Source organism: Mirounga angustirostris, unplaced genomic scaffold, assembly GCF_029215605.1.
Source record: "Mirounga angustirostris isolate CCGP_5_RB_7025 unplaced genomic scaffold, mMirAng1.0.hap1 SCAF_7, whole genome shotgun sequence".
Taxonomy (NCBI): domain Eukaryota; kingdom Metazoa; phylum Chordata; class Mammalia; order Carnivora; family Phocidae; genus Mirounga; species Mirounga angustirostris.
Window position 1 is genome coordinate 49,255,993 of NW_026991715.1, and position 22,281 is coordinate 49,278,273.

General features: G+C 40.3%; 1 protein-coding gene across 1 annotated transcript in view; it reads left to right on the forward strand.

Annotated features, from left to right (window-relative positions):
* The first annotated feature begins 18,225 nt into the window (after positions 1–18,225).
* Positions 18,226–22,281, forward strand: part of RNF180 (ring finger protein 180) — a 187,700-nt gene continuing 183,644 nt past the window's right edge. Inside the window, exon 1 of the mRNA XM_054512195.2 lies at positions 18,226–18,293. The gene's annotated coding sequence lies outside the window, so the exon portion shown is untranslated. The remainder of the gene's footprint in view (positions 18,294–22,281) is intronic.

The following is a 22,281-nucleotide window of genomic DNA, read 5'->3' on the forward strand; positions in this document are numbered from 1 at the left end:
CATCACTGAAAATTAGTTATTCATTCTAGCGTGCACCTGCTGCGGAATCCCTGTTCTGCCTTATTGACTGGTTTGTGGCCATATCACACTGGCTTGCTTATTGTAACTTCGTAGTAAGTCTTGAAGTCAGGCGGTATTAATCTTCAAATTTGTTCATCTTTTTCAAAGTTTCTTGGGCTATTCTAGTATCTTTGCATTTCACATAGATTTTAGAATCCATTTGTAAACTTATAAAAAATATTGACAGAGATTGCATAAAAGTATATTGGGAGATTGGGATTGGGAGAGAAACGGCATATTCCATCTCATGAACACAGTATAACCCTCCATTTGTTCAAGGTTTTTTAAATTTTTCTCACCAGTGATGTGTGAACTTCAAAGTATATGACAAGGGCTGTAAGAGAGGTAAAAAGAGGCAGGGTGAAAACACAAAAAAAGGGAGCACTAGGTACTGACCAGTCACATCAAGGACTTCCAGAAGGCCTGATGTACAAACTGAGTCTTCGAGGACATGCAGAAATTTTCTAGTTGAACAAGAGGATGTGGGAATGGGCCAAGCATGATAGGCACTGCCTAATGCTGCCAGTATTTGTACCTGTGTTCACAGTCCCAGAACTGCTAGCCAATACCTGAATTACAATGAATTAAAGGAATAAAGTCAGAGGTACAGTTAATTCATAGAGTCATGCCATGCGAAGACCAGACAAAGTGAGTTATGTGAATTCTGGTTTCATAAAAGTTCAAATAAAGAAAAGTGATAGGAGAATAAAGTCCTACATCCAGTAACAAAATAGGCCTTTAAATCTAAAATAAAGCTGCACCACTGAAGTCGGAGCCATGTTCACCTTGCAAGTGACAATTCAGTTTTAGCACCAACTTCTGCCACATTGAATTAATGTTCTTTATTTGTTCTCATATGGAGTTATAGCTCTAAATACCATCTATCTATAGGCTATATCTTCCAAAAATTATATCACTACCTTAAATTTCTATTCTGATCTCCAATTTGGTATATGTCCAATAGGCATCTCAACCAGAACACTCCCAAATAACTACTTCTGTTTTCTTCTCTATCTGTATCCCTCCAACCTGCTCTTCCCCAGATTTCTCCATCTCAGTAAATGGCAACTGCAACCATTTGTTTGCTCAGCCATCTGATCATCATTGAGCCTTCTCATTCACACCCATAATTAAATCCATCAGCAAATTTTCTACCTTCAGCATACACGCAGAATTTGACCACATCACACTATCTCCATTCTACCATGCTGGTCCAAGTCAGTGTTATTCCGCCACCTCCCTGTCCCTTGCCACCCCTGCAGTCTGTTCATCAGATAATCCTCAGAGTGATCTATTTAATTATGCCATGTCATGGCTCCCTTCTATTCAAAACTCTCCATTATCTTTCAGTCTGATTCAGAGTAGTGTGTATATTTTATACATATAAATTACATATATATACTGCACGGCCCTATGTAATCTCCTTCCTGTGCTACCGCACTTAGCTCTCTGAACTATGTCCTTCTACTCTCCATCATTCACTCTGCTCTAATGCTTCAGCCCCACCATCTTCCTTAATGTTATTCAAACATACCAAACAGCTTTCCGCCTTGCTGTTTTTTTGTTCTTCACTACTTCCCTCATGTCCCTTAGGTCTCAAGGAGAACCTCCTTGGCCTTATCTAAATGCCTCGCTCACTCCCTATCTCCCTTCTCAGCTTTATTTATTTTTGTAAAACTCCTGATTTCCCACATACTTTGTTTATGTATTTCTTGTCAGTCTCCCCCTGACTACTCTATGAGGGCATAGATTTTTGTCTATTTTACTCACTACAGTGAAAAATTTTTATGCAGCTTTTCATTATACACTAGCAGTTGGGAAAGCATATAATTAAAATACAATTCGAGAATTCATGAAGCCAATAGTTATTGTGGCTTGAAACCAGAAGGGGGCAGCAAAGCTTCACCAGCTCAATAGGTAGCCACCATGTTGGGTCAGCAATTCAGAAGGGACAGCAGAAAATTAGACCCAGCTCACACTGAGAGTCTGAGCTGAAGAGAGTGAGGTAAGAGAGCTGGTTCCGACTGTGTCCCCACCAAGAAGTAAGGAGAGAGGTAGGAAGAGAGGAAGACAGAACTTTTCTAGAGGAATGAGACCCACACTGGGGGTCTATGGAATGAATGGCTGGGTCGATAGGGAACCAAATCAGGTGCCAGAGAATTAGGCGAAGTATCACAATAAAGTCACCCAAACCTGTTGATAGTGGGCACAAAGAGATAACCATCTCAAATACAAGCCAATTTATCTTCGTAGCCAGAGTCTAGAGTCAAAAGGTACCTATCTCTAAAAAGACAGATGGGGAATTGTGCAGGTCCCATCATGGGTGGCACCTCTTCCCTGAGGGCCAAGTTTATTTTAAACATTGAGATGTTTGACATCTAATATTTTGTTAAGTAAAAACAATAATAGCAAGTCTTGGGTCCATGTTGCTGCAGAAGAAAACCAGATACTGGTGCTTCTGCGCTATCAAAACAAGTTAAAATAATTGTAGCCACAAATGGCCAGAAAAATACAGGGATTTTTCCCATTATCCACTCAGACTCTTGTCATTTACCCCCTGATAAATCCTCATTCCTCGAGGTAGGAAAAAAAAGGATACCATAGTTCCGCCAACCCTCTGTTTTCATTCTCTTCAAGTCCTTTTCCGAGTTCCTCTGTCCTCACGTTCCATTCAGCATCCTTCTGGTCTATGTTGCCTGAGTTAGTTACTCAGCTTAATATGGTAGCTATTGAGCATTTGAAATGTGGCTAGTGTGACTGAGGAACGAATTTTAAATTGTATTCCCTTTTAATTAAACTACATTTAAAAGCTCATACTTGATTCAGTTATTAGGAAACTTTTAAGTATGTTTTGAATAACTTGAGTTACACGAATCTACTTTTGACTGAAGATGATATGGAATGCAAATATATACATATTTCCAATGAAAATTTAGCATCTGAACTGAGATGTTCTACAAGTATAAAACACAAACTGAAGTTTGAAGACTTAGTACAAAAATATATAAAATATTCTATTAATACTTTTCATATTGATTGGTGAAATGATAGTATTTTAGATATATTGAGTTAATTAAAATATAAAATTAATTTCATCTATTAATGTGGCTGCTAGAAAAAAATATAAATTGCACATAGGTCTTACATTTTTGTTTATTTTACTTATTTGTTTTAAAGAATTTATTTATTAGCACACACAAGCAGTGGGGAGAAGGAGAAGCAGGCTCCCCGCTGAGCAAGGAGCCCGATATGGGGGCTGGATCCCAGGACCCTGGGATCATGACCTGAGCTGAAGGCAGACGTTTAACTGACTGAGCTACCCAGGCGTCCCAGGTCATATATTTTTATTGCACCACTCCAGTGTAGAGCCTTACTGCTGGAACTATGGTCTGCATATCAACAATAAAAGTGTCATCTGGGAACTTCTGAGAAATGCAAAGTGAAAATCTGCATTTTAAAAAAATCCCCAAGTGACCTATTCACTCACTGAAACTTGAGATGCATTGATCTAGACTGTAGCCACCAAACCTCACTCATCCACTCTTCCTCCGTATCTCTGGCATACCTAATCTGAACTCTGCATTCCCTCCACCTGCTACAATCATAGATTCCTGTCGTGCTGGAACTACATAATGACTGCATAGTTTCATTGCCCTGAAAGCAGAGCCTGAGACAGGGATTTCTGTTCAAGTGATTTATTCACAGAGTGAGCTCAGATAAAAGATGAGTACAAGAAGCAGAATAGGGCAGAGGAAAATAACACCGTATTGTATGGGTAGAGGTTTCTGGGATGTGTCCTGCATAACTGACCACCCCAAACTTCAGGTATGCAGGCAGGCTAAAGAATGTTGTTTGTGAGAGTTGTGCTGCATATGTGACCGTGAGAGCCTCATTGGTTGACATAAGCTGGCTTCCAGGTGAGAATTTGCCCTTCTGGTCTGGACACCTAGATCTATAAATTTTGCTTTGCATCCCTTCCGGCTTCCGCCTGGGCTGGCCCCCTAGAATGGAATCCAGGGAGGTGGGGAACGCAAACACACCTAGCCCAGGCTCCTTGAAGATGTAAAGACATGATAACAGAGAAACGCAGCTCGCTCCAAACTGCATGTAGGCAAACAAATGTTTAACTTCAGACCCCTTCACTTGCCCTATAAATACGCCCTTATGGGGATGGTCAGATGGAAGTCTCACCTGAGGGGAGGACACTCCCCCCACCCCCACCCCAGGCCTCTGAATCAGGACTCCAGCCTGGCTGTCTCCACGGGGCTTCCCCAGCTGATGAGGTTGGATTCTTTAAGTACACTTTGATGTAACTTTGATGATTTGACGTAACTCTGGCTTATTCTCCTTCAATGCTTACTATTGCCCTCATCTATGAGCAGATTTCCCTTTTTTCTTTCTGTTTCTATTAGATTTTTATAGTATCAATAAAGTGGTTTTCCCCTTTGAAACAGAGTACGACTGCCATTGATTGAGGATAGAAACTGCATTCTGAGGACAGTATGTCATCCTGATTTGGTGTGATTCTCAAGCTGGTAAATCAGTTGCACCTTAAGCCATTCCTTTGCTTTATCCTGAGTCAGAAGATGAGAGAGATCCCTAAAAATTTTGCAAATGTGGGAGGCCTCTGAATCTTGGTGTTGTATATCTCTCACCCTTTGGAGCATATGAATCTTAACATGCTTGCTTCATGTTTATCAGATCTAATTAACATATCATCAATATAGTGGATTAATGTGAAATTTAGCAGAATGATCAGATGATTAAGGTCCCTTCAAACTACATTAGAACAGAGAACAAGAGAATTAACATAGCCCTGAGACAAGACCACATATATATTCTGTTCTCTGTCTCCTGTGAATGCACACTGCTTCTGATCCTGCTTCTGATGTGGGCCCTCCCAAAGGATATGTTCAGTTGATGACTTTTCCGTTTTTAAAAAATAATGGAACCATTCAAGCGTTCCCACTTCTCTAAGTCTTTTGATTCCTTCCTCTACAGTTGGCCACCCCAGCTCCAACATCTGTACATGCCTGTCATTCCAGAAATGTATTAAAATCCTCACTTACCTCTATTACAAAGGGTTTAAATCCTTATCACAGAGGAGTGCTCCCATGTCATCAAACTGTCTCCTAGCCAGTTGATCATCCTCCCCTCGTGATTCAACATTGGGATTCATTCTCCAGCATCTCCTGTTTTGGGGTGGTATATGTTGTCTAGGAGCTGCAGCACTTTTGGCACGTAATTTCTCTGCTCTTTTGAACATACCTAGCGCTTGCCCACTTAGGATATGCTGAGATCTTATTTTCTGGTGGCCAGTATAAAACACAGGGCAGACGCTCAGAAGGGTAGGCGTTCTATAAGGCACCTGCCTCCATTGAAGTTTCTGCATCGTCTTCAAGCAAGTGGGCCTTTATCTTCAAACACAAAGAGTAAGCCAATCCTGCAGATTCAGAGCATTTAAGGGAATCCAGGAGTTCAAGTTTCTCAAAGGTTCTCATGTACATCTACCCAAATACCTGCTTCCCATGTCTCACAGTCACACTCCTATCAGGGCACTGACTTTGATGTAAAACACTTGCCAGGGTGGAGAATTCAATCTTCTGTGAATTTCAATGTTGCCAAGGAGGCCCGCTGGTCCTCACTCTTTGCTTTATAGTGTTAATTAATAGAAATGTTTTGTCATCTCTCAAGCATTGATCACACTTAAAGTGACCCATTGTCAGTCTTTACAGTTCTCTCCCCACATTGCTCAACCCACTGGACATTGAACCAGGTAATAGATCCCTTTTCAGGTATATCCCATCCCACTTCACCATGGTGAACTAAGTAATGTCTTAGCAGTTATTCTACTGCATATGCTAGGGACCATCAAACTCCACCTACCATCAGTGATAGTATCCTCATTGTTATCTAGCTGCAGAATAATCCAGAATGAATGAGGGAACTATCGAAATCCATCCTTAGAGTCTGCACCCTTAGAACTCAAAGATGCCAGTCTTACTCTGTTTCCCTGGAAGCAGAGCCTGAGGCAGGGATTTCTATTCAAATGATTTTTAATGAGAACTTTGAGGAGAAGAAAAAGGGAAAGAAGATAAGGCTTGCTCAAATTGCACCAGAGAATTGATCCTACCCTGAGGTTTGCCTGTCTACCACATGCCAATTAGTCATTGGTTGAGGTCTCCCCTGCCTTGGGTCAGGGATTTGGGGTAGTAGTTTAGGACAGCCTCCCAGGCAAGGTGGCTCCCATTTCCCTGAGGATTTTCCTTTAGGGAAGAAGGCATCTTGAGTTCTATTGACATGACAACAGCTCACAGGTGAGTGGACCAGCCTGTAAAGGGGACCTGGGCAGGCACCAATAGCATTTATTACAAGGCCTTAAAAAAATACCTCCGTGATTTTTAAAATTGTTCCCGCTTTTGTATTGTATGCTCCTTTAAGAAGCCACTGGATGCTGTGAATCCTCCCCACAGAAATATACGCATGCATTCAGATACTTGCATATACTGAAAGGAGGTTGACAGGTTAAGACTCAAGAATTTATATAACTCACCCAGAATTTATGCTGCAAGTTAGAGCAGAATGCAATGGCCAGACAACCAAAATTATAAACACCAAAACTTTTTGATGAAAAAATGTGTATAACGTATTATGCATGATCAAGGTATTAAAACAAGATAACTGAAAAGTTAACTGTTGAATAAATTCACAGATATGTTAAAATCATTCAGGAGATCCTCAATTTTTTGTATATGAATACTGGTATTGTAACTTTAAAACAATCATAAAGTTCTACTTAGAAGGAGGGGTATTATGCTAATGGAATTAGGGGAAAGGACAAACATTAAAGCATAAGCAGGGCTCTAAAGTGCCTTGATTTTACCAAAATGGTTTTTGGATGTCAACTTGCTACTTTAGGAGTTAATGGGGGAAGATAGAGAAAACACACATTATATTCCTAAAATATGGCTAATTTCAGTGACAAATTGAGCTCTTTGGGATCGTAACATTTCTAGTGTGATGTTTGACCTCAAAGTAAATAATTACCTGTTTTTAATAGGTAATATGGATTTGGGAAGAGGTGATAGTTATACTTTCAGAATGGTGATTGAGACCCAGGAAAAAATGGTTTTAGTTCTGGCATTGTGTGAACTCAATGACATCCTTGTCCTCTGTCCTTTAAAGCACTTCATAAGAAAGATTCACCCAAGGCAGAGGCAATAAAGTTCTAGTTATAGGATTCTGTCAACTTTCTGGTAAGATCAGATAACAGACACTTCCAGAAGAATCTCTACACATGACCCAGTGGAGTCCATAGGCTTAGGGTTAGGCTACTCTCAACAGCCTAGTCTCCTAGGATTAGAAGATTTTTATTAGCTATTCATGCAAGCATGGAGCTAACTGTGAAGTGTTTTTTGTTTTCGTTTTTGTTTTTTGCCAGTCTCTATACTTTGAACCACTGACAACATGAATAAAGAATCATTTCTAACATCCATGTACTAATTGTCAAAATTTTTGGTGTGGATCACTGATAAAGCTAGTCATTCTGATGGCTCTTTCAAACATCTCAGGGATATGGATTCCTTATTAATTTTCTCAGCCATTAACCAATTGTCCTAGAGTATAGATTAAAACTAGTTTGCATATTTATCACACTACTTCTCTACTTGGAGATTAATAGCCTTACTAGTTAATGGATTGCCCTTCATTAATTTTTTTCAAATAAAACATAGGTTGTTTTATTGAAGCATTTTCTGGACATAAATTGTCTACCTGCCTTATAACCTCTCCAAATAATTCATCCCCTCCACCCCTCCTAATTTCTCAGATTTCTTATTTTCCCCTCCAGTCTAATGTTTGAGTGTTTTAGTGAATAGCCTGTATGTTAAATCCAGTCTTAGGTTCCTCCCAATACTATTCTTTTCCCTGGAGTGGCATTGAGACACTGAGAAAAAGAGCCTGACTTTCCTTTTGTGTGGGAGGAATGAGAAAATGTTGTAAATATCTCACGTAAAAAAATACTCATTGTAATTCACAATCTCCCACTGCCTTGGGAGAATGGACCCTAGTATCTGGAAGGTCCTTTGTTGGTGAGCTCTGTGAGGTGTGAAAAGTTAGAGCTAGAAACTAGAAAAATAGGAAATTGCTCTATAGGAGAAACATTGAGAAGCAGAGATAGAAATTCCTGAGGAAGAAAGGGCCAGGAGCACAGACACCAGGAGGTCAGAGCTGAGGCCAGTGAGATGGGAGTGCCCAAAGAGGAGTCTAGTGATGGTGTGGCCAGAAGCAGAGACTTGGGAAGGGACAGGAGAGTCAGATTTTGAAAGAGGTATGCTGGGGGGGGGGGGGGGGGGTTGCTGGGCAGCGTGATCCTGCTGGGATCCACAAAACTGCAAAGATTGCAATATGCTTGGTGAGATTTGACTTCTTGTGGAAACAGAAAAGAGCTGACTGAGAAGAGGACAGACAGCTGACGTCTGGGTTATATAGAGATGCTTAAGATGCCTTAGAATTCAGCTCTGTGTATGAAGGATTGGGATTTGGAACATCATGTAGGACAGTGGAAAAGATGGAGCCATGTTCTGCATATAACCAGGGATATTGCAGCTGGCTGATCCTGATATCTTTATACTAAGTACCAGAACAGACACACAATGAATCAATAAAAGGAATAGCCTAGATTTACCAAAAAGCAATAAACACACATGGTTGCTATGTAACATTCTTCCCTTAGTCATTTTTCAAGTAAACACTTAAAGCATTTGGTACCTTAAAAATTTATTCACTTTTCTCTACTTTTTTTAGCTACCCAATTCTATCTTTTGAGGCTATCATACCAAAAGTACACAGCAGAAATAGGAAAGACACATATACCAAGAAGAAAGAAAATAAGAAGGCACAGGGGTGGCCAAAAATGTAAAATATATGCTAATAGCCCCGAGAACACTCACAGCTTGGAGAATGCTCTTGATGAGGATTTAGCGCTGTCTGGTTTAATAGTCACCAATGGGAGGATTACATGGAAAGCACATTACCACATTTCAGAGGGTTCAGAATAGAATCAAGATTTTTGGAATTTTGGTAGGTATGTATCATAAAACCAGTATGATGGTGACAAGCAATATAGTTTGCTGGTTATATGGAGACCTGTCTTTTGAGCTCCAGATCCACATTTCCATCTGCCTGCTTGTCCTTTCTCCTTCGATATCTTTATGGGCAATCTTAGGTTTCATCTACCCAAATTCACCATCTTTCTTTCTAAAGCATGGGTCTCTTAAAGTAGTCTGCATTTAATTTGAATGATACTACCATCCAGCCAGTTATGCAAACCAGAAATATAATGCAGTCATCATAGGCACCAACTTTCTCTTTTGTGACAATTTCGCCTCATGATCTCTCAAAGAGGAAAGGTACTCTATTTCTTCCGTAATCCCAACATTTCTCCTCAAGGTTACTATAGTAGCCCCCCAATTGGTCTTCTCGAGTCTCTTCTTAACTCCCTCCCTAGGAGGGAGTTCTGTACACGGTTGCCCGATGGGTATTATCAAAACACGTATCGGACACAGATGCTTGAACTCTTCAGTGGATTCTTAATGCTTTGGAAATTAAAAAATGTATGGGGATTAACATAAGAATAAAAAAATTAAAAAAAATATATATATACATTTACCATAGCCAGTGAAGCCCTGCATGATCTAGCCATTTTTTATTTTGTTAGCCTCATTTTTCCTTATACTTTTATTCTCTGGCTCTGTGTCAACCCTAAGGGCTTCTTTCCAGTTTCTTGAACTGACAATTAATTCATGGTTCATTCCTAGAGCCTTTACACATTCTTTCCTTCTTCTAGAATGTTTTTAATTTCCCATCTCACCAAATTGCCCACTATCTATATATATTTTTTTACTTTTATCTCAGTCATCATTTTCTCAGAGCAGTTTCCCTGAGTGCCCACACTTAGCCAAATTCTCCAGCTATGGTCTCTCATACTACCTTGTACCTTCCTTACCTAGCACTTATGATTTGAATTTTACTTTTATTTGTGGGATTATTTGTTGCCTACACTAGGCTAAGACTTCCAGAAAAGTAGAAACAACTCTCATGGTATTGACCATCAGATTCCCAGTAAGTAGCATGGTATTTGACATAGTAGGTGCCTATTAAATATATGTTTAATGAAAAAAAAGATAAAAGTTGATAGATATACATGTATAATCCTGTATTCTGTTCTAAAATCTTTAAAAAATTGAATTTGAGTTTATAACTAATCTATTAACGAAGAGCATGGCTACAACCTTTGACTACACCGATGGGCATATAATGCAGTGGTCAAGGGAGATGAGAGGCCTTCTGGCTCTGCACTCCCAGACTGTGTGTGTAACAACATACCTTTGTACTGGCGGCTCCTGGAGTACGCATGTCCTCAGGTATGCACATGGCTTACCTCTTCCATATCTGCTCAGACATCACTGTATCAGTCAGGGTCCCAACGGGAAGCAGCATACTTGGAAACAGGGTACTTCAAGGGAGGTTTATGACATGTCACCCCACCCCCACCCTCAGAACGTTTTGTTGGCCTTCCCTGCTTTACTCTCCTCCATAGCACGTTTTACTTTCTAACACACTAGTGGGTTTTACTTAGTTGTTGTCCTTCCTTGTGAGAATGTAAGCTCCACAGGGGAAGGATTTTTATCTGTTTCGTTCACTGCTGTATCTTCCCACTATAGATACACACATTTTATTGAGAGATTCTCAATAAAAATCTCTTGAGCGAATGAAGGCTCTAAATCCTGGGTTCTGCATTTTTAAGAAGGGCATCAGATATTAGAGGAGAGGATAATGAAGCGTCTGGTCTGCGCATGTCATAAATAGCTGATGGGCCTGATCACACTTAGCCTAAAAATGAAACGGCAATGGATTGCCTTCAGATCTTTAAAGGTTAACCCTATGAAACAGACATTCTATTAATATGTTCCATCAGAGGACAGAATTAAGGGCAGTGAACCAAATGTTATGAAGATTTCAGGATGATATAATAAAGAATATTTGATTAATTAGAGCTGTCTACTAACAAGACAAGGAAAATTTTGTTTTGTTCACAAGTAAATTGCTCATCATTGGAAGAGCCCTAACAGAACTGAATGGCTTTCTTCCAGGATATTATGGAAGCAATTGCTGAATTGAATCGAAAGTTTAACTAAATTTCCCATTGCAGTGCACCACATATACATTTTGGTTGAACAACTGAATGTTTATATCAATATTTGGCCAAAGTCAAGGCCAAAACTGAAAATCACCAGTGTAGAATGAATTCTAAAGTATCAGAATAAAGCTGAAAATTTATTTTAAAATATTACTGCAATGTTGTATTAAATTATATTAATAATTTTAAAAGTCTGGTATTATAATACAATCATTAATCATTGCTTAGCACCACAGCGGCTAGGTGCTCTCTACAGTGCACATTTGTGATTCTGAATGCTCGTCTTCACTTGAGATTGGTAGAGATGCAAGATACGTTTCAGCTAGCTCTGTCAATACAAGATACTGCCATTATGTCATTAATCTTTCCTTCCTCTCTGATAGTAACCAACTAATGTTATTCATTCTTAAGTCTCCCAACCTATGCCCTGTTAATGCTCTGGACCCAAAGATTCCACTGATAATCCCAAACGCTGAAGCCTCATTCCTTGACTGAATAAAATGCTCCCTGAGGGCAATTGTATTAACTTTTTTTTTGCTTCATTTCTTTCATGAACTCATTGCTTCACAAAATCACTTCAGAGAATTTTTTTCATTAAACTTTGAATATAGTAACATCACAAAATAGTAACGTAATTGGTTTTCAAATAAAGATGATGTCTGTGTTACACAAATGACACTCGAGTCAGCATTTGGCTTTTTGGCCCTTGAAGACTAAGGCTGAAGCTAAGTCCAGAGCTAACGCCTCTCGCTGTATGTGGATAAACACCACAGAAGTAGAATCGGCTTCATGACCCTGACTGGTATTCAGAGTGCCTTCCGGTCCTAAAATTCTAGGACTCTGTTATTTTATAGATAGGAAACTGAGATTCGGGCAGATGAAGTGATTTGACCAGAAGCAGCACAGAGAATGAACGAGCCAGGCTGAGGTCTTGCAGCAGAGTGGCATTCATTCTGTTCCTGTGAAATATCTAATTAAGTTGCCCAATTTCATGAAGGCACTGTGTCTAGAATTTTGCCCTCTGGGTAATACTCTCAGAACAAGTCTCTAACCATAACCTTTTCTTTTCCCTTTCTTTTCTTTTCCCTTTCTTTACCTCCCTTTCCTGTCCTTTCCTTTCCTTTCCATTCTTTCAAGAATTACTGACATGGCATCTTCACTTACCAGGTAGCTAACAGTAAAGTCTGCAAATGAAACTCTAAGACTGCAAATTTGTGAATTCTTCATTAAAGGACAGAAGTGGCATCCACTCTGAATAGTAACAGTTTATGGGACAGAGAGGTATATGAAATGATTTGCTCCAATATAAATGATGCTGTTTTGGTAAATTTGTGAATGTCATGTCCTCAGTGCCTAAGACCGTAAACTTAAAAATAAGGACACACTGCAAGTTGAGCCTTTTGCAGAGAAAGCAAGAGTAGGCAGTCTGATGGATTCAGACCCACTGCTGCTAAGTGAGCTAGAATAAAAACTGTTATAATATTTAAATGGTTATATTTGCTTAAATTATTTTGGCAAGGCAGCACATATAAATCACTTTTTTTTTTTTTTTTTTTACTTTTTCTCTTTTCTCCCTCTTTCACATTCTCTGATGAAAAACAATTGCTTCTGTAAGCCAATTTCCTTTAAATTCTGAAACCAGGGGTGCTTGGGTGGCTCAGAAGGATGAGCTTCCCACTCTTGACTTTAGCTCAGGGTCCTGGGATGGAGCCCCACATCGGCCTCCGCGCTGGGTGGCGAGTCTGCTGGAGAGGCTCTCCCTCTCCTTATGCCCCTCTGCGCATGCATGTGCGCACTGTCTCCCTCCCTTCCTCCCTCCCTAAAATAGATGAATACATCTTAAAAAATGAATAAATTCTGAAACAAAACAACTAACATTTGGAATAGGTTCCATAACAATATTTGAAGATGGAAGGGATATGTAACTTCTTTGAAACTAGTAATAGTCTCAGTTTCAATAAATGAATTGGTTGTATTGATTCCGATAAACATATTGATTGAAAAACTGCTTTGAATTATTAACGGAGAAAACACAGCTCAGGTGAGGGGCAGCAGACTCTGGGGAGTTACTCAATAATCTGGAAGAAAGCACTTAACTGAAGAGTTAGTGTTAAAATGTGTATCCTTTACGAGTAGGCTAGAAATTGTTAAGTCTACCTCATCATTATTGTAGTAGGTATCTAAATTGTAAAGTGTTCCTAATAAAAAATGACCTATTTAAATGATTTTGTTGTTTACAAGACATTGTCACATACTGTTTGCATCTGATAATCACAACAACAGGACCAAGACCTACCATTTAAGGTGAATCAGTTTGATAAGTTAGGTGACTTGCACAAGATAATGTAGCTAATAAATCTAAAACTCAAGTCGTCTTTGATATTTTCACAGTATCATGCTTTTCTTTGAAAGAAGGTTTTTCCTACTAATGTTTTAAAGATTAGGGAATGAACATACTTGGTAAAAAAATTTCTGTCCTGATTTTAGTAATACTAATTTATTCAAACTGTATTTAGGATAAATACATGTTATGTATTTTAATTAGTATATATAACTATATTATGTATAATTATAATTTAATATAGTAACTAAATAAGCCTCTGATTTAGTGTCACTAGAGTGTTTTGAACGGAGTCACATTTCATTACAACAGTAATAAAATACAAATTAGTGTGTATTGATTACTTGCAAATACAAAATCAGATTTATTCAGCTTTTTCAGATTTCAGTTAACTTGAGTTCAATTTACAGTATGTCTATTTAGTCTTACACATCATGAAGAAAGAGAGTAAAAGTAACACACAACTACCTTTTCTGAGGGCTTTTCCCATCTCCATTCCTGTTACCTACACATCTCTAGGAGCGTTGCTTTGCTCTATGCTTTCAGCATTAGTTGTGTAATATTTCTACTGCAGGAACATAGAGATTACTTTGCCAGTGTCTTTCTGGCCTTGTTGCATCCCTGCCCAATCTGGGTCGCACAGATTCACCAGCAGTTCTTTTATGAAATACTCATTCCTTTGATCCTTGTCTTTTGACCATGCTCACTTTCCCAAGTCTGGGCCTAATGTAAATCATAACATTAGACTGCTTTTATTTTTCTTCCTGAGATGATGAATATTTTGAAGAAAGTCTCAAAACTTACATAAAGATTTCTTCCATCATTCAAGCTTCAGCCTGGCTCTTTCTCTGATGTCCAGTAATCTTTTATTCTGTGCTCAGTTAACCACAGAGTCACCCCTTAAAATAGACATTTTATTTTTGCCTGCCTAAATACCCATTTCCATATTCTGATAATAGTACCCATATTCTTTTTGGGAATTATGCCTCCTCCACTTTCAACCTTTATGGCCTGGATAAGGAGGCTAATTCCTCCCAACACCCACATCTCAATACACTCACACATGAGTTTTTTTTTTTTTTTTAAAGATTTTATTTATTTATTTGAGACAAAGAGAATGAGAGAGAGAGAGCACATGAGAGGGGGGAGGGTCAGAGGGAGAGGCAGGCTCCCTGCAGAGCAGGGAGCCCGATGCGGGACTCGATCCAGGGACTCCAGGATCATGACCTGAGCCAAAAGCAGTCGCTTAACCAACTGAGCCACCCAGGAGCCCTCACACATGAGTTTTATGAGAAAATGACACTCACTTGGCCAACCTGCTAGTTACCTCCTTCTATTCACAGTGATTGATGGGAATGGGCATGCAATCCAAGTCTGTATACTAAGCCTCAGTTCTAGAACTTTGCTGCAACTATTGGGAAAGAGGTATTCTTTTTCCACTGCAATTGCTAAAGAGCCTGAATTTCAGCCTGGAGTTACTGGAGGCCAAATTTGCCACTGCATAGACTCATCCTGCCTAAAAATAAAGCCAACACAGAAAAATAATGCCAAAAGATTGAGATATCCTGCTGATGGCAACATTTGAGCACTTAGATCCAAATATGCATAAAACTATCATAGACTTATTCCTATGAACTACTGATTATTGTCCTTGGGTCAACTTGAATTGGGTTTGTGTCATTTCATTGAAATGAGTCCTAACTAAAGTACTATTCTACACAAACTCTTTTCATAAAGGTTAACTCCTCTCCAGGGTTCTGGTTTTTAACCTTGATCATACACTGGAGTCACCTGAGGTCCCACCCCAGGAAATTCTGATTTAGTTGTACCAGGGTGACCATGGGCATGAGTATTTTCATCAGCTTATTAGGAGATACCAATATGTAGTCATTGTTGGGGACCATTGTTTTGAGGGTTCACTTTTTAGGTTGCTGTGGATAACCAGTTGAATTTTAACTTCTAATGAAGCATTTGTTTAGTATAAGTATCTTTATACTAAAATCTTGTCCAAAATTTGATTTTAACTGGGTATCCTCTTTATTTGCCAAATTTTTCAACCCTGTCATTTCTCTGACTATATTCTGTGGCTTCTTGGGAAATAAGAGGCTAAATTACATGCCTTAATCAGAAAGTGTTAAGGCTTTTTGTCTTGTTTTTCTTCTTTCAGTCCGGTTGGTAATAAACTTTGTACTTCTAAAAATTTATTTCTAAAAAAAAAATAGGGGCACCTGGGTGGCTCAGTCGTTAAGCATCTGCTTTCAGCTCAGGTCATGATCCCAGGACTCTGGGATCGAGTCCCTCATCAGGCTCCCTGCTCAGTAGGAAGCCTGCTTCTCCCTCTCCCACTCTCTGCTTGTGTTCCCGCTCTCGCTGTGTCTCTATCAAAAAAAAAAAAAAAAAATCTTAAAAAAATTTTTTTTTTTTTTAAAATACTGTGAATCAGCCAGGTCTCTGGCTCTATGAGCTACCCATATTCTTCCTAGTGTTTTTCATATTGTTTTCTCTAGCACTGGGAGATTCTAGCAAGTCTCAGGCCTTAAATATCTCTGACTTTTCCTTATGTCTCATCTTTCTGATTGCAGCTGGAGAAGGTTTTCTGCGTCTAAAGAATTGTGATTACATTGGCCTACCTGGATAATCTAGGATAATCTTCCCATTTGAGTTCCTAACTCTAATTACATCTGCAAAGTCCTTTTTGCTATGCAATGTGACATATTTACAGGTTCTAGAGATTAGGATGCGAACATCTTTTGCGGGCCACTGTGCCTACCACAGTTGACTTGGGTGTAAATTTCACTTCTCTCTTCTGGCAAACCCTTACCTCACCCCTTTGTTGTAATGGAGCATATCCTTCAATTGTTATTTTCTAGTTTGGAAACCATTTTCCCTCAGAATTTATCTTTTATGTTTCCGTCAAAAAGGCCAATGCCATTTTAATTTCTGAATTTTCATAAATGATCTATATTTTTCCTCTCTGGAATCTATTAAAATCTTTGACTGATATGCTTTGAAATTTCACAATAATACACCTTGGTATAGATCATTTTAATCCGTTGAGCTGAAAGCTTGTGTCCTATTGCCCTTCAGTTCCAAGGACTATTGTCTTGGTTTTCCTCAATAATTCTTTGTCTTCTATTTGCTGTTAGGTATTTTACCTCTCTAGCCTAATTGTCCTAGCTAAAACCTGCAGTACAAAGTTGAAAAGAAGTAGGAAGAGAGGACATTCTTGTCTTATTCTTTTTTTTTTTTTTTTTTTTTTTTTTTTTTAAGATTTATTTGTCAGAGAGAGAGAGCACAAGCAGGGGGAGCTGCAGGCAGAGGGAGAAGCAGGCTTCTCGCTGAGCAGGGAGCCCGATGCGGGCTCATCCCAGGACTCTGGGATCATGACCTGAGCTGAAGGCAGACGCTTAACGACTGAGCTACCCAGGCGCCCCTTGTCTTATTCTTGATCTTAGCAGAAACTATTCATTTTTTTTTCCAACGTTAGGTATGATCTTAGCTTTGGGTTTTTTATAGATGTCTTTTATCACGTTAAGTTCCCTTAGATGAATGTTTTTATCATGAAAACGTGTTCGATTTTATCAAGTGCTTTTTCTTCATTTATTGAGATGATCCTGTGGCCTTTGCCTTTTATTCTAAGAGTATGACTTCAATAAACCCAGTTGCATTCCTCAGAGAAGTCCCTCTTGGTCATGTTGTAAAATGTTTTTTCTATGTTGGATTTAGGTTGCCAGTTTTATATTGTGGATTTTTGTATTAATATTCATAAGGTATATTGGTCTGTAGTTTTCTGTACTTTTTGATGTCTTTGGTTTTGTTATTGATTGCTTTGGATTCTCAGGTGGGAAATCATTACATACAACCCTGGGCTTGGACAGGAATCCAAATAAGCCACTTCAGGCAAATGGAAATTTCTATCTAGCAGAAAAAGCGATACAGTCTTTAGAGATTCCCGCCCCCCCCCCCCCCCCGAGCTTCCTTCCCCTTCCTCAAACCAACTAACAAAACTTGCTTTTTATGTCCTGAACCTTATTTATAGCCTTTGGATCATCTGTTCTCATTGTTTTGATGTACCTCTGACAAGTCAAGATGTACCCCAAGAGGGGCCCCCCTCGCTCCCCGAATAAGCACTTTTGATTTACCGCTGGTCATCAGCTCATATACGAACCGTAATTCGTCACGAGTGAAGTCAAGAACACTTTAGGGATTAATCCCAGTTGAATAAAGGTGGAACCTGAGGCACAAGAAGCAACAGACCCAGCAGGTGGGCTCAGAACTCAGCCCGCCAGAGGCACAGGCTGAGGCCAAGGTTGCAGAAGGCCCAGGAAACTTCAGTTGCTCCGGTAAGGGGATGGCAGGAGAGGACAACTTCGGCCCGGTCTCGCCGAGCCTGGCACCGCCGGCGCTGCTCGGGTAGGCACCGGGTCAGGGCGGGGCGCCGCCACACTCAGCCGGGGCGGAACCCACCGAGGTGAGCGAGCGGGGCGGTGTGCGGCGGGGAGCGCCCGGGCACCGAGACCCGGGCGAGCTAGGGCGCTTTCCGCGGGGTTTGGCTCCTGTCGCTTCCCGTCTCGTAGAACCGGCATCGCGGCGGCGGGAGCCGCGGCGCTGCGAGTCCTCCGAGCCGGGCTGCGGGGCGCGGGCCGCGCCGGGAGGGGGCGCGGAGCCGGCGGCGCCCGGACGCAGACGCAGGTAAGGGCCGGCGGCTCGCAGCCCGGCCGGGCGCGCCTCCCCGAGACCGTCGCCTCCGCCGGCCTCGGAGGACCGGCCGCGGTGGCTCTGCCGGGGCTCGGCGCGCAGAGCTGGGACCGCCGGAGGGCTGGGCTGGCCTGGCTGCCTCCCGCCCCGGCCTCAGGTGATGCGGCCGCCGCGCTTTAACTTGCGCACGTGAGGCGCTCCGCGGAGCCCTCGGGGCGTGACTGTAGACCGGGTGGAATTACACCGGGTCTGGAAATGTGAGCCAGGGCCGTGAGATCGGCGACCAGGCTTGGGGGAGGGCCGGTGGGGGGAAGCAGGGTTCCGGTGGAGGGCAGGGAGCGGGTGGTGGGCGGCTGGGTCGGCTGTTGGACGGTCTCCAGGTCGGAGTTGAGGAACCGAGTCCCGTTTCATCTGAGAGCTTCTGGGAAGAGTCGGCACACACCCCCTTCCGTGGCCCGTGGCCTCTGCACAGAGCCACTTTCTTTTGTCTGGTCCATTTTGGTACTGGCCTTTCAGCTGCTTTTGTTGCAGCCTTGGATCCAGAGCGCACAGGGTTGGCTAGGCTGAGGTTCTAAGGACGCCTTGGGCAGCGGGGTGGAGGTGAGGAGAGGGTTGGGGGCGGGGGGCTGTTGTTATTACTGCCGTATTTAGCACTAACGTGTATGTATTACAGTGTTCTTTTCCGGATAATACTCAATACTTTTGTAGCATCTAATAGTTTCAGGTGCACCCAAGACAGCATTCATTAGTTAACTTCAAAGGAGCGTTGTGTGGAAAGGTTCCTATTACCCCATTTTATAGACCAGACAGCTGAGGCACCCACGCCGAAACATGATTATATCAAAAATCAGCAGTCAGCCCTTGTGAGAGCTGTGATTAGAACTTGTCTGGCTGAGAGTTATTCTCAACCTTGAGTTATTCTCAACCTCATACAAAATGTAGGGCTCAGAGTGCCCGTCGGATACTTTTTATGTTTTGGTTAGTCATTAATTACTAACACCTCTCATTAAAAATAGAGTTGCGTCCTTTCAGACTCCTGGAATAGTACCCCTAAAAAGTGAAACTTAAAAGACCAGAATCATTTTGTTGTGGAAACCCAAGTTCAGCTGCCTGTCGCCTGCCTGAAAGACCAACACTCAAGAGAGGAGTTTTGATTGGAAAGGAATATGAGCTTTCTTCAGGAGACCAGCCACCTGGGGGAGAAGGTGGCCTCTTGTCCAAAGGCCTCCCCCCTAAGTTTCTGCCTGGCCCAGAGATTTTTAAAGGGGTTTAATCAATTAAGGGAGTACAGTACAATTAAGGGAGTACAGTTCCAGACTTGGTGATACCAGCTACAGAGTTATCTTGGTATTTAGAGGTTGTACGAGAAGATCTGGTTCCTTGGTACCCAGGGGTGGTTGTACAAGAGTACCCTGTTCTTTCTGCAGTGGAGGGCAAGGTTTACAGATGCACAAAGGGAGATCAATAAAGTCATTTGAGTGACCTTAAGATGAAAAAAAAACATTTTGCTAAAAGATTGCTGGGCTAATCAGAATGTTCAAGGTAGCTTCAAGCATCCTTGCTGGCCTCTGTGGCCTGGGAAAGTTCTAGTCTCTTATTCCCAAGGCCAATGGTCTGCAGATCCCAAAGAAAGCAAATTCGTTCTATTGCAGATCAAGGGCCTTAAATCAACAAGCAAGGAGTGTGTTCACTTAAAGCAAGTTAACCCTTATGACCAGCTGGAGTGCTGTTAGAGTTTCATTTGTTGAATAGGATCACCAGAGTAGTTGTAAGGACTAAATTTGTCTTTGGTCTGTCAAATCTTTAATATCCTATATAAATATGGTGCCACTGGGAGCCTTAAATATTTATTTAATGAATAAGTAGAATGGACGAAGTGGGCGCATAGGTATTGTAGAATATTGAGCAGCAAGTTTTCTTTTGTCAACAGAAGAATTAAACATTTCAGAGAACAGGCATTTCAATAATTTCAATGAAATTTAACTTGTAATCATGTGCATCTATGTCCTTGTACTTTTTTTAACTCTCCAGAAGCAACAAAAGTTCACCAGTTTCCCTAGGGTTTGCTCTTAATGTGAGTTTGCTGATAGATCTTTTACTGCCCATATTTCTTCCTCTCTTTCATTTATATATTTGGTTTTTCAAAGTGAAGATATTTTTTCTTCTAAAATCAAGTATTTAAAAAACCAAATATCCTTTTTTTTTTGATAAAATAGATTCCATTAGGATGCTTATGAGTGTATTTTAAGGTAGACACCAGCCTCTTTAATAAGTAGCTGTCATTACATCAAGCAAGAATTCTTTCAGGCAGCTATGCAGTGAATTAATAATCATTTTAATAGATCTCTGTAATATTTCATGACCCCCTTACCTCATTTAATGCCTTTTTATCAGGCAGTATAAAGCTAAAACATTTTATTTAAATTTTGCTCACTACATAGCACAAATGTTAGGGCATTATTGCCTAGACTTAATTATTGACTCGTGAAATAAACACAATTCTTTCCTTACTCATCCTTCATTCAGCCACCTGAAAAAAAGAATGATAATCTGGCCTTTCTCTTATAAGGGATATTTGGAGAATTAATGAAGTAAATATTGTTAACTACATGGAAAAAAAGATGCCCTGTGCCTGCAAAGTGTGACCATAGAGTCGTGAAACCCTGCCCCTCTCCCAAACATGCTGTTAATTATTTTTTGAAAGAGAGTGGTCATTCCAAGTAAATACTTCCAAAAGTACTGCGAGTTACAATTATTTTGAATCTTTTGAAATTTCTAGTCAATTTATAAGTAACAAAAACATGCTTTTAGGATCACTTTTATAAGTACTGGTTTTTGTATTTTTTAATTTAAAAAAAAACTATATAACTGAGTTTGAACCTGTATTTTATTTACTAAACTTACCTTGATAAAATGATGTCTACGTGATTCTGAAACTCATTTCTACCTTTAAGATTTTACCATTATTAAGGATGTTTAAAAGATTTTTGAAGCTGTGAAAGCAATTTCAAAAGGGTGATTTAGAAATAGTTTTAAATAATGGCAACATTGTTAGAATAACTTTGCATCCTTCCCAGAGTGACTACTCTGAAGGGGACAGTGCCTACCTGAAGGCTAAAGTTCTGTGTCTGTGTGTATATTTGTACATAGATATATTTATTTCTATGTGTACATTTGCATGTTTGTTAAATATTTTGAAACTAATAATTTGTATTGTACCCTAACAATTTATAGTAGTCCACAATAAAATGGGGACATAAAAATACCCACATTAAAATATCTTGTTTTGGAGCACCTGAGTGGCTCAGTCGGTTAAGCATCCGACTCTTGGCTTCCGCTCAGGTCATGATCTCAGGGGTCTTGAGATGGAGCCCCATGATGGGACCCATGAGCACAGTTTGCAAGATTCTGTTTCTGCCCCTCCTCCTGCAGCCTGCACAAGAGCGCTTGCGCCATCTCTCTCTCTTTCTCTCTCTCTCAAATAAATAAAATCTTCAAAAAAAATCTTGTTTTCACCCTAGTATATGATAGTGTATAAAAATAGAATCTTATTGATGAAAACTAAGTATTCTTGGTACTGTAAACATTAAGCACTTAATTAACAAGGTGTTTCATTGCTTTCTTAGATTTTGAAAAAATTTAAGGAAATGACTTCATTGGCAAATCTTTTAGAAAAGCTAGCTAAAGAAATCAGATCCGTTGCTTTTTATCCTGATAAATTTCTCTGTAGCAAGCAGAAGTATTAGGGATGGTTGTATTAATAGAACTGACCTCAAATTCTACAGTCTCTCTACCTGATTAATTCACTGATGGTTTGATAGCTGGAAAACTTTAGAAACAATCAGTAGATCATTAGCACGCATTTTTAAAGCCGCTTCAAAGCATCCCCTCATAAAATTGCTGAGATAAGCATGAGAGTTACTCTGAATGAGAATTGCTTGTCCTATTTAGAAGCCTATTAACAAATCTATCCACGGGGCCA